General features: G+C 40.8%; 1 protein-coding gene and 1 long non-coding RNA gene across 3 annotated transcripts in view; one reads left to right on the top strand and one right to left on the bottom strand.

Annotated features, from left to right (window-relative positions):
• The window catches only part of LOC149270170 (uncharacterized), a 120683-nt gene that overhangs the window by 37270 nt on the left and 69173 nt on the right, over positions 1-14240 (top strand). The window contains exons 3-4 of one of the 2 annotated variants that reach the window (XR_016268511.1): positions 13053-13164; positions 13276-13352. The exons of the other annotated variant lie outside the window; for it this stretch is intronic. This is a non-coding gene — a long non-coding RNA (uncharacterized LOC149270170). Of the gene's footprint in view, positions 1-13052; positions 13165-13275; positions 13353-14240 lie in introns of those variants that run through there. 2 annotated transcript variants of the gene reach the window in all.
• klg (klingon) overlaps positions 1-14240 on the bottom strand; it is a 66721-nt gene that overhangs the window by 20790 nt on the left and 31691 nt on the right. The gene's annotated exons all lie outside the window — the stretch shown is intronic.

The raw sequence follows: 14240 nt of genomic DNA, 5'->3' as shown, positions 1-14240 counted from the left end.
TATACCAAAGACAGTCTCCCTTATCTTGCTTTAGTTTTCTTGGCTCATTTGCTGAGTCTTGCCAGAGAGTTTCCTTTGCAGTTTCTGCCACAACTTCTCAGTGAGTCTGGTTAGCCACATTCGGAATTGCCAACTTCACTTGAAAAAGAAACGAATTCGGCTTAAAGTTGTTCCTCTGTAATTGGCTGGAAAATGACATTTAATGAGTTCGGCAGTAAATTCGACGCTTTGGCTGTCGGCCGCCGCTTGCCGTTGGCTATTAATTTGGCACGCCTAAAATTGTTTACGCAACATTAAACAAATGCAGCGACAGCAGAAAACGCAGAAGAAGAAGAAGAAGAGGCGAGCGGAGCCTTTGCGGCCAGTGCAGGAGCGAAAGCATTAGGCTTTGGCTTTCACGTTCGCGGCATTGCGAAGGCGGCAAAATATCGCATTAAGAATTTAAATTAATTAAATTAAAATGCATGGTATATGTGGTTAAACTGTTGTTGTTGCTGCTGCTGCTGCTGCTGTTGTTATTCTTGTTACTTTCTGTCTCTCCCTTCCTCTAGCTGAACGTCAGGCGATTGGCCACATGGTTGGGGTCTGCTTATGCCACGAACTGGGGGCATTTGCCTTTGGGCTGTTAAAGCTGCCACAGCATTTGCATAAAGTATAATGGCCAGCCAGCATCCTGTCTCTCTCTCTCTCTCTCTCTCTCTTTCTCTGTCTCTCTCGCTTAGTGGGCATTCAATTTTCCGCTTTTATTTTTCCCTGTCATCGTCTTTGAACTTTTCACATTTCCTCGTCTTCTTGGTCTGTCGTGAAACATTTGTTCCACACTTTATACAAGACGTTTCCGTGCCGTATTTTCAGTTCCTGGTCCGAAAACTTACTCTCAACGATTATGCTCGCCCAGCACTCTGAAGTGGAGCATATTTGTGTCATCTTGCTGGCAGCCACAGAGCTCAAATTTGATGGGAATAAGCTTTTCCCTGTTGTCGGCTCTGCTGAAGGATTTGTGCACCTGAGCGTGAGCAAGTTGAAACTTTATAAATTTGATAGCCGCATCAACATTTCTAGACATTTTATATAGTCGTATGCAAGGTGAGATTTAGTGGGGAAGTATTCTTTATATAAAATGCAATACATATATATTTTTAATAGTCAAGGTTATATTTTCATGACTTTTCGGATGTGCAGAGTCAGGAAAAACGATTTATTTTCCAGCTAGAGCCTGAGCCTGTTGATTTTTGCTGCTACTTTCCCACTAAGTTAAGGGCCTATACTTCAACAAACTGTTCCATATATAAGGTGGAAGAAGAAACTATAAGACTCTGGGGCATCACTCAGCATTACATTATTGAGCAGCTCTCTCTTTCAATATCTCTCACATCATATCATATACAAAGGCTTCTCGTTTTCTGTAGCCGTGAACGAGTATTGGGACGCCAGTGGGACTCGCCGGACGCATTCTTACTTGTTTTGCATTTGTTCTCTGTTTACTTGCAATTTCTCTGTCCATTTCTGCTTCATCCTCGATTCGGCTTTGTTTCCTGTTGTGCGCTGCTGTCTATGGCGCGTAAAAATTCAATTCTCTTTTATCTGCCTCATGCGCCATTCAAAGCTAATTAATATCATTTTCTCTCCCGCTCTCTCACTCCCTCTCTCTCTGTCTGTTGGACTGTAGTCAAGTTAGCTCGCTTACCCACTTAGCCGAGTATATGAGAGCTCGAATCTGAATTGTATTTCGAACGCTTCACACTTATAACTGAGCTGCTCGCATTCGCATAGCTAATTGCATTTAGTCAGCTGAGGCACTGAGGTGCCTTGAGTAAATATTCCTGATAATTAAGTTTTGTTTTTTATCCAGCTCTATTTGCTTTAGCTTTTGATTAAACGCTGTTTACTTGTCCTCCTGCTGGTCACTCGGTTTCTCTCTCGGTTTCGGTCTCGGTCTCGGTCTCGGTCTCGGTTTTAGTTTCAGCTCTGTTTGACTATCGTGAGCAGCCTTGAAGGCAGCGCAAATTTTAATGTGGATAATTTGCGGTTTGTTTGCTTGAATTGCATTTGATGACGCCAACGAGTTTGCCCTAATGACGCGAGTAAACAAATTAATTGTAGCCGTTCGTGTGTTTGTTCATTATTTAGCGATAAATTCAAATGAGAGCTGCACTCAATGCAAACTTTCAGTTTGTCAATAGACGCGAATGTAAATTGAATAATATAATATTTGCGGAACTGATTTGCCAAACACGAATTATAAATTATGAACCTAAGCTCTTAGAGCAGTTGAACAACTGAGGCAGTTCGTATGTTTACTTTGAAGGAAAATGAAACTGAATCTGCAATGGGATGAATGAATGAAGACTTCAGTTTGTTCTCTTACGAGTTGAGTTCAAGGTGGCTGGGTTATATTTCATAACTGTAAATGTTTCTCTGTGTAGACTGCAGCAGCTCAAAGCAAGCTGATGCCGTTTGAGGAACAGCTTTAGATTTATTTTCCACATTTTCCGTTTTAGCAATTCATGGTCGGGCATGCCCTACGAGTGGCTTAGCTTGTGTTTATGATTTCTGGCTTTGTCCTTGGATTATTTCGAGTTGCTCCCACTGATTTAAGCATCATATTCGAGCCTGGGAGACACAGTAAAGTCTTGAGCCTGGCGGATACTTTGGTACAATTGTAATACCAGTCTATTATGTCTCAGAAATCCAAGTCTCAGTCCAAAGTCTGGTCTCTACATCTACATCTTCATCTTAAATCTAAAAGTCCATCAAGTTTCTTTTGAATGGCCGCAAGCAGTTGCTAATTGCTCTTAATTCCGTTGCTTATTACAAAATTATTTGTTGGCTCCAGCCGAATTCAAATTGATATTTGGCAATAGCAGCGAAACTGGGTCACACACTCACATAACCATTCACTCATGCACACACGGAATGTGTGTGTGTGTGTGTGTTACGCATTCAATGGCGACTGGCCAAGTTCTGTCTGCACGGGAAGCGGAAACGGAAACGAAATGCTGCACATAAGTTGCGAGGCAGGAAGGAAGCGAGCGCACCATTCGCAAAGACTTTCGGGCCATTCCGCAAGAAACCAAACAGATTTCTTGACAAGCTGCTTACACTGCTCGCACACACATACAAATACATGCATATCTGCTGGCTGCCTCGATGCGATATTCCCTCCAGCATAGCATATCAAACGAAACTCAAAACAGTGCCAAATGCTTAAGCAAACATAAATACCAATTTCGACCACTCGCATTGCGCCCAATGTGCGCACAGTTAGCTGCTTGATTTGATTATTTCAAGATGGCTGAGCTGCATGATACTCGCTCACAGAAGAGCTGAAAGAATCGATAGCACAGAAATGACAATAGTTATCGATTAGTTGCAATAAGCTCGATAGCAAATTTCAAGGCCTTACCACTTGAAGGTGCTGAGGTCGAGGAGTTCACGCAAACGAAGCGACGGACAGACGAGGTGGAGCAGAATCTACATGAAAGAGACATCTGCTCAACACGCGCACATTGCTCAAACCAATATACTCTTCCGCTGACCTGAGCGAGCATCATAATTTGATTGATTTTGAAGAATGAATTTCCTATGAAAGATGCTCAGAATTTCACTTTACACTTGCATAAACATATGTGTACAATGTGTACATATATATATATATTTACATGTATGTATGCATATATCTATATGTATAGCTGCAAAGTTCTGGCATTGACAGAAGCTAAAGCAAAATGCAAACTGTGCAAAATTAATTACACTTTTAATTAGTGAATTGTTGTTTCATTGACTTGTGGGCGTGGCACTTGCAGCCAGTGGGTGTTTTATATATGTTGCAATATATATAAGGATATATACATTTACATACAGTGCTCCGCATGGCACTGATGCAGCACGCTTAAAAAGCAAACAAATTGCCTTTAAATAAATAATTAATTATGTCAGCGTATTTAATTTATTTATTTCTGTGTTTTTTTATTTTTGTAAATTTAATTAAGTGCTTATTTTAACATTATTAAATAATAAATTGCACGAGCTTTCATAGGGATGATGCTGAGTACTCAAATATTTTTGCTATCAATGAACAAATTGCTCTAGGCTATTTGTAAGTTTTTGAAAGTAGAAACAAATTACAACAAAAATCTTGTTTGAGTTTGACTTTTGAATTGAAATTGAAATTAACAAAGTTTTTATGCATACGATTTAAATGTATATGAATTCATTTCAAATTCCATTAAGAATCCCAAGAACAGTTGCCTCGCATTTACCATTCTTTATACCTTGTACACATCGAGGATGACGATTGAGGGTATATTGGTTTTGTATGTATATTAGAGTATATCCCTTGGAGAGATCTACTAACTAGGTGGACCCAGCCAGACCCAACTGGACGTCTCTCTGTCCCTCTGTCTGTCCATTCGAATGTCTGCTAGTCGTGCACTCCCTGCTAGTGGGATGTTACTTGTTTTCCCAGCTATTTTTGGCTTATCCATCATAATTGTACTTTACTGTGCTGCCTGTCGCTTCTGTCGTTTCACATTCCTATAAAATATTCGCTCTTAACATGCACGCTTAATTTGTAAACGCAAAAAATTCAAAATGTATTGTTTCTTTTTTCTACTCTTTTTTTATTTTTTGTTTAGCTTGCTCATTAACGTGCGCCGTAGGCTGATTCCACTGTGCGATTGCCAGCCTTTTTTTATTTTTTGTTTCTCCCTTCACTGTGAACCGTTTCCCACCGAAGGCAGTTTAGTGTGTGACTGCCATTTATCAAGGCTCAAATGGTGCCTTTTGTTTGGCACATCAAAGGGTTAAATCTAGCTACCCCTATGCTATAGTGTGTATACATAGGTGTATATAAATTTATATAAATACATATGCACATACACACAGGTGCTTGTGTATGCTTTGCATATGAACAATAATCCTGCGGCTAATCAGTGACATGCGTCGATTAATACTACAGCGAAATAAGGGCTTTCGACTTGAACTCCACTTTTATGCTTGTTCATGAGCGAGGCAGGGTATATTGGCTGCATGACATGCTCGTCTGGGTGTATGTGTGTATGTAGGCTAGAAATTGAGAGCTTTACTTATATGCTATATACATGCTATGCTCACTCGGGGCGTGGCAGCTCTTCAAAGCCTCTCCATTGGTCCTCACAGCCCAGATAGGCCTATACTTGAACATTTCCATATATAGGGGCGTGACTATTCAAATCATAGTCGGTCAAAGTAAATCGAACTATGAACGCGCATTGTGCAGCTGGCTATACCCGATATTCAGGCAAATGGACACAGGCACACATGGAAAGCTCATGTCAACTGCCAAGAATTGTAGTGCGGCATATTACAAGCACGTTACAAACCACTTTGTAAGGCCCACGTTACTTGCAGAATTTGTTTACACTGCAAGAAATTGCCAAGTGAGTTGTATTTGAGGCTACTTACAATTCATTTAGGTAGTTTGCTTAAGCAAACATTGTAGAACTTTATTATGATTTTTAAAGCTTATTAGAAGTGCTCCAGTTACACTGTGCAACAAAAGCTAAATTTCCTTGCCTATTCTGCATATCAGCTGTAAATTTGAATATCTAAAATCAGCTCAATCCGTAATATTCCTCTAGAATCGCCTAGCGGTTCATTGAGCTCTGATAATTGCGTAGACAAATATCTGCTGTATTCTTTACAGCTTGTCAAAAATGTGCTGATTTCCTTACGATTTCTGTTATACACGTATAACACTTGGTTAACAATTTCGCACAAACAAACTCCACTCCAATTTCTGAACACTTTAAACCGTAAGAATTGGGCTCAAAATGACCAAAGAATTGCCAATATATTTTGCTGCTTTCCCTAGCTCAAGCAACAGCTGCACTTTCAAGTGGGAGCCCGAGGCGATTTTTTATTAGCTGCAGCCTGCTGACAAATGCCTTCAAATTGTTTGCTTATGTTTTACAGCGGCCCACACTCGAGCAAGCAAAGATATGTGAGTGTGTGAGTGGGTGAATGAGTGTACGTGAGTTTGTGTATAAAAAAAAAAAAAAAGAAAAAAGAAAACCAAAAAGCCATTTTGTTTGACAATCTCGGTCGACTGGGTGACTGGGTGACTGGTTGGCCTGGCTTATTCAGCTGTGCCTGTGTACTTTGTCTAACAGGAAACTCCAATATTTTTCCTTTTGCGCCCCAACAATAAACAGCAAAAGAGAATGCTGGAGAATTGGCAGAGAAGGCAGAAGGCAAAAGCAAAAGCAAAAGCAGGAGAAGAAAAAAGAATGCAAGGCAAAGGCAAATATTAACTCGAGGCTATTCATTAAGTAGTCTTTTGGCTCATGTGCCCACGATGCGTCGATGTCCCCTGGCCGCTGGCAACATGTCGAGCAGGAGCAGGAGCAGGAGCAGGAGCAGCTGAAGCCTCTTGAAGCCAGGCACTGAAGGGTCTTACTCGTGTCTCCAAACTTAATTTCTAATTTCATTTCTCCATTCATTCGTTGTGTCACTTTTCATTTGAAATATTTCTGCCAACTGATTTCGTCTTCTCCTGCTGCTCCTGCTGCTTCTTCTTGCCGTTATTATTATTGTCCTCCTATTATAATGCCTTGTGCTGTGTACAGCTGTTGTCTGGCGGCATTAAAGAGCTTAGTTGTCATTGCTGTCCGCCTTTGGCTGTTTGCTCTGAGCGCCGCTCCTCCTGCTCCTCCAGCTCCTGCTCCTGCTCCTTGGCGCGTCTGGCACCCATAAAACGCACCTGATGTGCAAAAATTGCTTAATTGAAACATAAGCCGCTATAATTTGCCAGCATTCGGAGACAAATTATTCAAATTTGTGCTCTGCATATTAAAAGGCACGTCTGCCGCCTAAAACCTGACGATTTCGTCTGCATTTTTAAGTTGATGCGGCAGAAATTCAGCAGCTGCCGGCAATTAAACGGACATTTTTGGCCTTTGTTGTCTCAATCGATTTGCCGAAGCACAGCTGAACAATTTCAATTCATCGAAAGGCAAGAATCACCAGCGAGATGCACTGAAATTTACCTAAGCGAAAGCAGACCAAAGCCATTTGTGCTCCAAATATCAGAAAGATATCGGCTATTAAACTAACTGAGCTGAGTTGTCCCCACAACTTCATTAGAGACTTTCTTGACAGAGTTTGCTGCAGCTGATGATTAAAATGGAATTCGTTAAAATGGACGACTTTCATATGCATGAAAGGTTTTTCATATATGTATAAGAATCAAATTTAATACTCAATTCATAAAGTAACTAATTAGTTAAATAGAGCAATGAGACAGTACAAAATGTATATATGTATGTGTTTAGTCTGATTTAATAAACAAAGTACGCGAGAAATGCTTCAACCAACAGAATTGAGCCACAACTTGTCGTTTCAGAGAGGAAAGTTTCATCAGTTGGGATCGAACTTGTTTGTGAAAGGGTCGGCCCTATATAAAAGCGAGCCGGAATCAGCCCAGCTTCAGTCTTAATTGTGTCCAGTTATTCAGTGCAGTGAAGTGTGCCACCTCCTGCTGCTCCTCTCCTTCAACCTCTTCGATTTGCGTTATTAGTATGTATAAGTTGAATTATAATCGTTTAATATGGATAATTCTAATATTATTGATTATTAAATAATTACTGTGATGAATGTTGTCTAAGATGATGATCGTTATGTTTATGATCATTGTGCTAATTATAAGTTGCTATGTGAATACTCTGTATAATATTGAGAAATTTGTTAATGATCATTAGGAATATAGAATGAACAGTCATATATATCATAATCATAATGTATATGACCATTATGATTCTCATTGTAAATGACCTTATTGATAAGGTTAGTTATTAAATGAAAATGATAATGATGTACATTTACATATATGTATATAATAATGATGTTTGCATGCTTTATTTAATATTTTTTATATACAAACATATTGAAGAACCCTTTAAAGACGTTCGCAGCTCTCCTTCAAGTCTTAGCCTGAAGGGATATGTCTACGCCAGCTGACACATCTCGATAAGCAAATGCGGGAGTGGAGCCACTCTGGTTGCTGTTTCAGTTTCATATTCATATTCAGCATGTACAGTAGACCCTCCCGAAAGTGTAGCCCGCTTCTGGGCCATCAAAATGCTGTTGGCCTGTGTAATTCCAGCCCGCTTCGAGTCATAACCATTGTAATGGCTTCTTGGCCCGGTTTACTTGGCTTAACTTCAGCTGCGTCAAGTTTGTTTCAACTGTTTTGGCTTTCTTTTATTTTTGGCTCAATGTCAAAGGAAATGTTTCGCTGGCGCGTCTAACATAATTATCGGAGTTTTGAAAATGCGCCCGGACGCCGGAATTTTGCGGGTTATCTCCGTGAATATTCCCCGCAGCAGTTACACCTCGCCGCCCTCCCCCTTTTCCCACGACGGCTGTTTTTATAATTTCTGTCAAACGTTAAATCACAGCGCATTTCGCCTGCCAAGGGGGCGGCTTTTGATTGTAGCCCGCGTAATTTATATAGCGCCTTTGTCATGAATACGCACGCGTTGCCATTGTCGAGGTAAAAGGTAAAGACTCTGCTCCTGCTGCTCCTGCTCCTGCTGCTGCTGCTGCTTAGCATCTCAATTTGTTATGGGTTGCTAGCTATCTGGAAATTCATTGACAACTGCGCAGCTCTCATTGCGATAAAGAGACACTCGACAGCAGACGCCCCCGCCCACCCCAGCAGAGACCCGTCCCAGGGGGGTGCCTCACTTTAACGCCTTGGCACACTCCGACTCTGACTTCTCTGACTCGGCTAAAGACGCCTCAGACCGCATTAGAGACTCAATTCTAAATTTAAGCGCGATTCTATGAACTCTGCATGTGTGTGGGCTTCTCGTGTGAAATGCTCAATAAGTAAATTAAGTTTAGTTAAATATTTAATGCAGCTTAGCAGAATAGATTGGCAAGTAAATCCCAGTAAGTCTCTCCTTACGGTTGTATCTCATCGTCTCTGCTCTGCTTTGTCTTAGTTTTCTCTTCAGTCAATTGACTTTATTTTCTCTCCTTTTCTCTCACCTTCTTCATCTTTTCATAAGATTTGCTTGCCCTTTCTTAGTCTCAGTCTCATTCTCATTTGTATTCCCCTTCTCATTTTCTTTCCCTTGAACTTGAACTTTGTACTTCTTTTCTCTTCTCTTTCTTTTTATCTGTCTCTCTCCCTTCTTATCTGCTTTATATTCTTCGTTTACTTTGGTTTTTTGTCTTTCTAACTTTTGTTATGTTTGCTCATCTAGCTTCTCTCTCATATTTATTCCATCTCCCCTCTCTTCTCTATTTCCTCTCTTCTTCTCTTTCTCTTTTTTCTCTTTTCAGTCCGTATTTCTCTCCTCTCTTTCTCTTCTTGATTTTCTCCTCGCTTCTCTCCTATTGACTCTCCTCTCCCTATCTGTTTATTTCCCCCTCTCTCCCATGGTTCCACCAAATTGCTCGTGTGATGAATATTAAAGCTGCCTTGAAACTAAATCTCTTGAGCAAAAAACTAAATACAAATAGTGAATGTGCCGCAGCAGGAAACTTTTCCAATTTACGGACACACAACGATCCAAGCATTGAGTAAATACAGAAACACGCATACATGGTCCAAGCACACGAGATGCACCTGTAGGCACACATACACACATGTATACACATGTGTGTGAGTGTATAAAAATATATATATTTAAGGAAAGTTTCCATTGGCAATCAGACGAATGCTGACCTGAACATGGCTTGGCCTAAAATCGAGCAACAAACTAATCGAAGTAAAATGCTCGTAACGAATGCCTGATTTCTCGAGAGTGCCCAGGGCAGAGCTGCTACTTCTGCTGCTGCTCCTGCTGCTGCTCCTGCTGCTGCTCCTCCTGCTGTTCGACACAAATCCCACAATTCCACAAAACAGAAAAAACTATTGCAAAAGCATACAAAAAACGTTGATCTCCTTTCGAGTGTTCGCTTGGCCATCAGTTCTTTCTATAGATTATCTCTTGGCCACTTAGGCAAAACGTATAATTAGCTCAGGCACAGTCCAAGCTGGGACTCAGACTCAGTCATACATAGGTATAGCTATGAAAGGGTTTCCCTCAGATTTACCACACAACTTTGTGAGCTAATTAAATTGTAAAAATCCGATTTGCATATTGCAATATATTTTGCGTTACATATCTTATGCTCATTCGAGTAGTAGAAGGAGTATATTGGTTTCATAACATTACATGCGGGTATGCATATAGACTAACTAAAGATTTGAAATAGGTAAGATAATTATTTTGTGCAAGTCTCCTCTGATGATGGAGAACATCGGAAGTTACTATATCAAAAGCTTGATCTTGATTGATATATCTCTGAGTAATTCAAGGGTCATATAATCATATTAAGCTCATATATCAACGGTGCCCAACAGTTTTACGGCAAAAAGTGCTCATCTATAGATTACCTCAAATTTAAATCTATACCTCTCTTGGGAATATACCTAATCGAAATGCCATGTCTTCTACAGTTCTCCATAGGTTAGCTTTGCTAAGGGGTTGTCCTCCTCTGCTGATAAACCTTTAAATTTTGTGGTCCACCCTTAAGGCCTTGGTCGAATGAGTATTATGCAGTTGCTTAAGCCCAAAATATTTTCTCTTTATTTACTTGGCGTCCTGACTTAAATCATCGTCATTTAAATATTATGAAAAATATGCAGGCAGTTGCCTTTTTTTTTATAAGGACATTAGGTTTAGCCCAGATTCAGCATGTTGCGGCTTATAAATGAGCGCAAATGCTAAGCTTACAGAGCGGGCAAAGAGAGAAAGAGAACAATTTGGCAGTGTTCCTGGTAATTTTCGGTGTTATTCCAAAGGTTTTTCATATTTGAATTGGCAATTTCATTTAATACTATAGACAACATCAAGTCTGCGCCGTTTCTGTTGTTGCTGTGTACATTTGCCGGATCCCGGTTCCGGATTCCGGGTGTCCGCCCGTTTGGCTGTCATTAGAGACGCGACTCTCGCAGCGGCGTGGCAAAGTCGTAAAGTACATTTTTTAATTAGAGTCACGAGTAAAACAAAGCAATTAGAAAGGCTGTCAGAGCAATCCTTTTACATTTCCCCTCTGTCCCCAGAAACAATTTCAGAGCACTGCGCCGTATTTTTAATTTCTCTGCCTTGCTTTTTCCCTCTTTTTGTCAAAATTTACGCGCGACCGTGTGAATTATTAAAACACAAAATAAAAGAACAGCAAATTATGTGAGAAGGAGCAATTAAAGCACCAGCAAACTGACGGGTCAAACCATTTCCAAACCCTTTCCCTTAATATGCGAAATGAAAGTGCAACACTTGCTCAGAATTATGCCGGTCACTCAAGATGAGTGATTGTGGACAAAGGTAAGTGTCCCGCTTGGACGGACACACACATATATATTTTGCTAGTTAATTAGGTTACATTAGCTTCAAGTTTCTTTGCTGTCTGCTGTCCGTCCATGCATACGCCGGATCACCTGTCGGCCTATTTATCTGCCTATCCTGCTTATCCTCTTATCCGTTCGTTCCTTGCTGAATAAGCCTGTCTCTCCGTCTGTTTATCTGTCTGTTCATGTAATCGACTAACCGTCTATATGTCTAGCCCTCCATCTGTTTGTCTGCCTCTCCGTGTACTCGGCTCTCCGTCCGTTCTTGATAACTAAGCATTTTCATTAAATCGATTTAAAATTCTATGGAGATTTAATTGATTACGTCAAGAAAGCTACCATACTTTAAAATAAATTCCAACAAAAAATATTTTAAGTTTAGCACACATTGATTCACCTGCGACAAAAATGTACCGACTGGACTGCTGGACCGTAGAGCAACTCCCATTTCTCAGTTTCGGGCTAGAGTATATAATTGAGTGTATTATATCTGCTACAACTGCATGGAGAATAAAACTTAGTTTGTCCGTATCATATAGGACTTTCCATCAATTAAGCTATATATGTGTGTAGAATAATGTAGAGCATAAAGCACTGGTACATTACAAGTCAAGAAGTCTCGGCTAAATAGCCATTCCTCATGCTGTAGTTCTAGTTCTATTTCTATATATATTTGTACTCCAGTCTGACTCCATGTGAAGCACTATTACCTAGGAACTCTTTTCTCATGTAGCATCCTCATCTATACCTGAAGTATAGTCGACTATGGAGTGCGACTCCTACTTAGGCAGTCTCATCTGGACTGTCTTCCCTTGAACTCCTTTCTACATTAACGATTTTGCATATGCTTGCTATGCCCATTAGTGTCACCGCTTCGCACACTCTGCCCTAAAATAGAGTAGTCTATGGGCAGGAGCACTCGCACTTTTAATAATAAATTTATATGTGTTGGTTCGATGGAAATTGCATGAGGCTGTGCGGGCCAGGTCGAAACAGAGTTGCAAAGTTTTGGACTTGGCCGCAGTTGCGTGGCTTGCAAAAAAACGAAGTTATTAAGCACAGCGAGGGTTGCCTCCACAGTTTGGTTGCTGTGGGTATGTGGCTTGCAGCTTGTTGTTGTTGTCGTTGTTATTGTTGCTTTTAGTTTATGTTTAGTGCATTTTGGAAGCCAACGTGCGCCAGCAACAACAACAGCAACCATATTGGAGCGCAACACATTGACATTTGCAGGAAGTCGCTTGGCCCTGCCCCTAGACCTGGCCCTACTGAGTTCAAGCAATGCCTGCATGAAGCATGTCGCATACCGCGACGACCATAGCCACCATAGAGCAGAGGAGAGCTCTCCTGCTCCTGCTACAGTTTCAGCTCGAGTTCCAGTTTCAGTTTCAGCTTTTGGCTGCAGCTGCAGCTGCAGCATCCGCCCGTGTTGCAAATTTATTGCGCTTCCACTTGCCACCAGTAAAATATTTGCGGTGCTCACAATTTGCATTTTACTTTTTCGTATTAAATACTTTGTTTATTTACGAGCTCGGCCATGATTTATCATACAGTTCGGCAGCCCTATGAGTCTTATTAGTCGGAAATACTAAGCCTTAGCATACAGCTAACACACATATAGTTCAAAACACAAGCTGGTAATTGCCTCTAAATGCTTTGCTTTTAATTCTAGTTAGTTATGGCAGAGGAAAGTTCAATTGGAACTTAGCTCAAGCTTGGGAATACACGACTAAGGTATACCCGGACTCTAGTCAAGAGAAGCTATGCGGAATATTCTAGCTAAGGTTTGCATAAAGTTTTCAAAATGCAAGCAAATAGAGGGAGAGACTAGAACTAGATCTACTGAGCTGTTGCTCTAGATAAAACATTCATATATATTTCAGTTCATTTTCCAGGGTATTCAGGAGTCACGTCGGCTTAACAGAACTAGATCAACTCAAATATGCTCATAGGTTAACATAAGCCTTCTCTCTGCTAGCCTTCATTAATTTTTCAGAGGATCTGACTGAGGCAGAGACCTAGAGAATAGAACTAGATCAGCTCAGCTGTGGATCCAAAACGTAAATACAAATAATGCTAATGGGTTGGACCACGCCTTCTGCTGCTCGCTACACAGATTTCAGCAAAATCGTTTGAGTGTATTTTTTCGTTTTCCATTAGGTTGAAGCCCAAATGAAACTAAATAAAATGTATTTATGTTTCAGTTATTGTAGTTTTCCTTCCATTTTCGCAACAGCCATTTGGCTGCCCCAAGGTTTTTCCTTTGCTTCGGCTATGAAAAACATTACAGTAGCTCTCATTCGCAACAGGAATGCGTTTCTGTGAGTGGCCCATACTTCCAAGGACTTAGTTACAGTAAAGGACTCAGTCTTACATTATATATATGTATATATGTATGTGTATATTGTCAAGAGCTTGCTAACTGCAGCTGAGCAGCGACTTTGAACGCACTAAGCAGAATTTATAATATTTTGGCTCGCTCGGACTGTGGGCAAAGTCTGGAGAACTTCAAGCGGAGCCAATTGACATCGCCTTGCGGAGCAGCACTCGAAACGAGTGCGGATAGCCAAATGGACTCAAACGATGCACGAAAAATTCAACTGTATTGATTTATGACGAAGGTGTGTGTGCAAGAGTGTGTGTGTGTGTGCGAGCAGTAAAAACTTTGTCCTGCAATACAGAAGGCGAAGGCGATTGCGCTGGCTTGTTCAAAGTTCAATGAAGTATGGAACTACTCGAGTCTCAAGTCTCGAGTCTCCACTCAGAGTGTGGCCACAGCTCGAGGGCGGATCGGGAGCGGCGAGGTAGAGGAAATTGATCAAAGTTGCGTCGCCCATTGGCAGATTGGAAACTTTGTCAA

The sequence above is a fragment of the Drosophila arizonae genome, chromosome 2 (genome assembly GCF_054131065.1).
Source record: "Drosophila arizonae isolate 15081-1271.41 chromosome 2, UAZ_ARI_1.0, whole genome shotgun sequence".
NCBI classification, from domain to species: Eukaryota; Metazoa; Arthropoda; class Insecta; order Diptera; family Drosophilidae; genus Drosophila; species Drosophila arizonae.
This window is presented reverse-complemented; position numbering and strand designations above follow the sequence as displayed.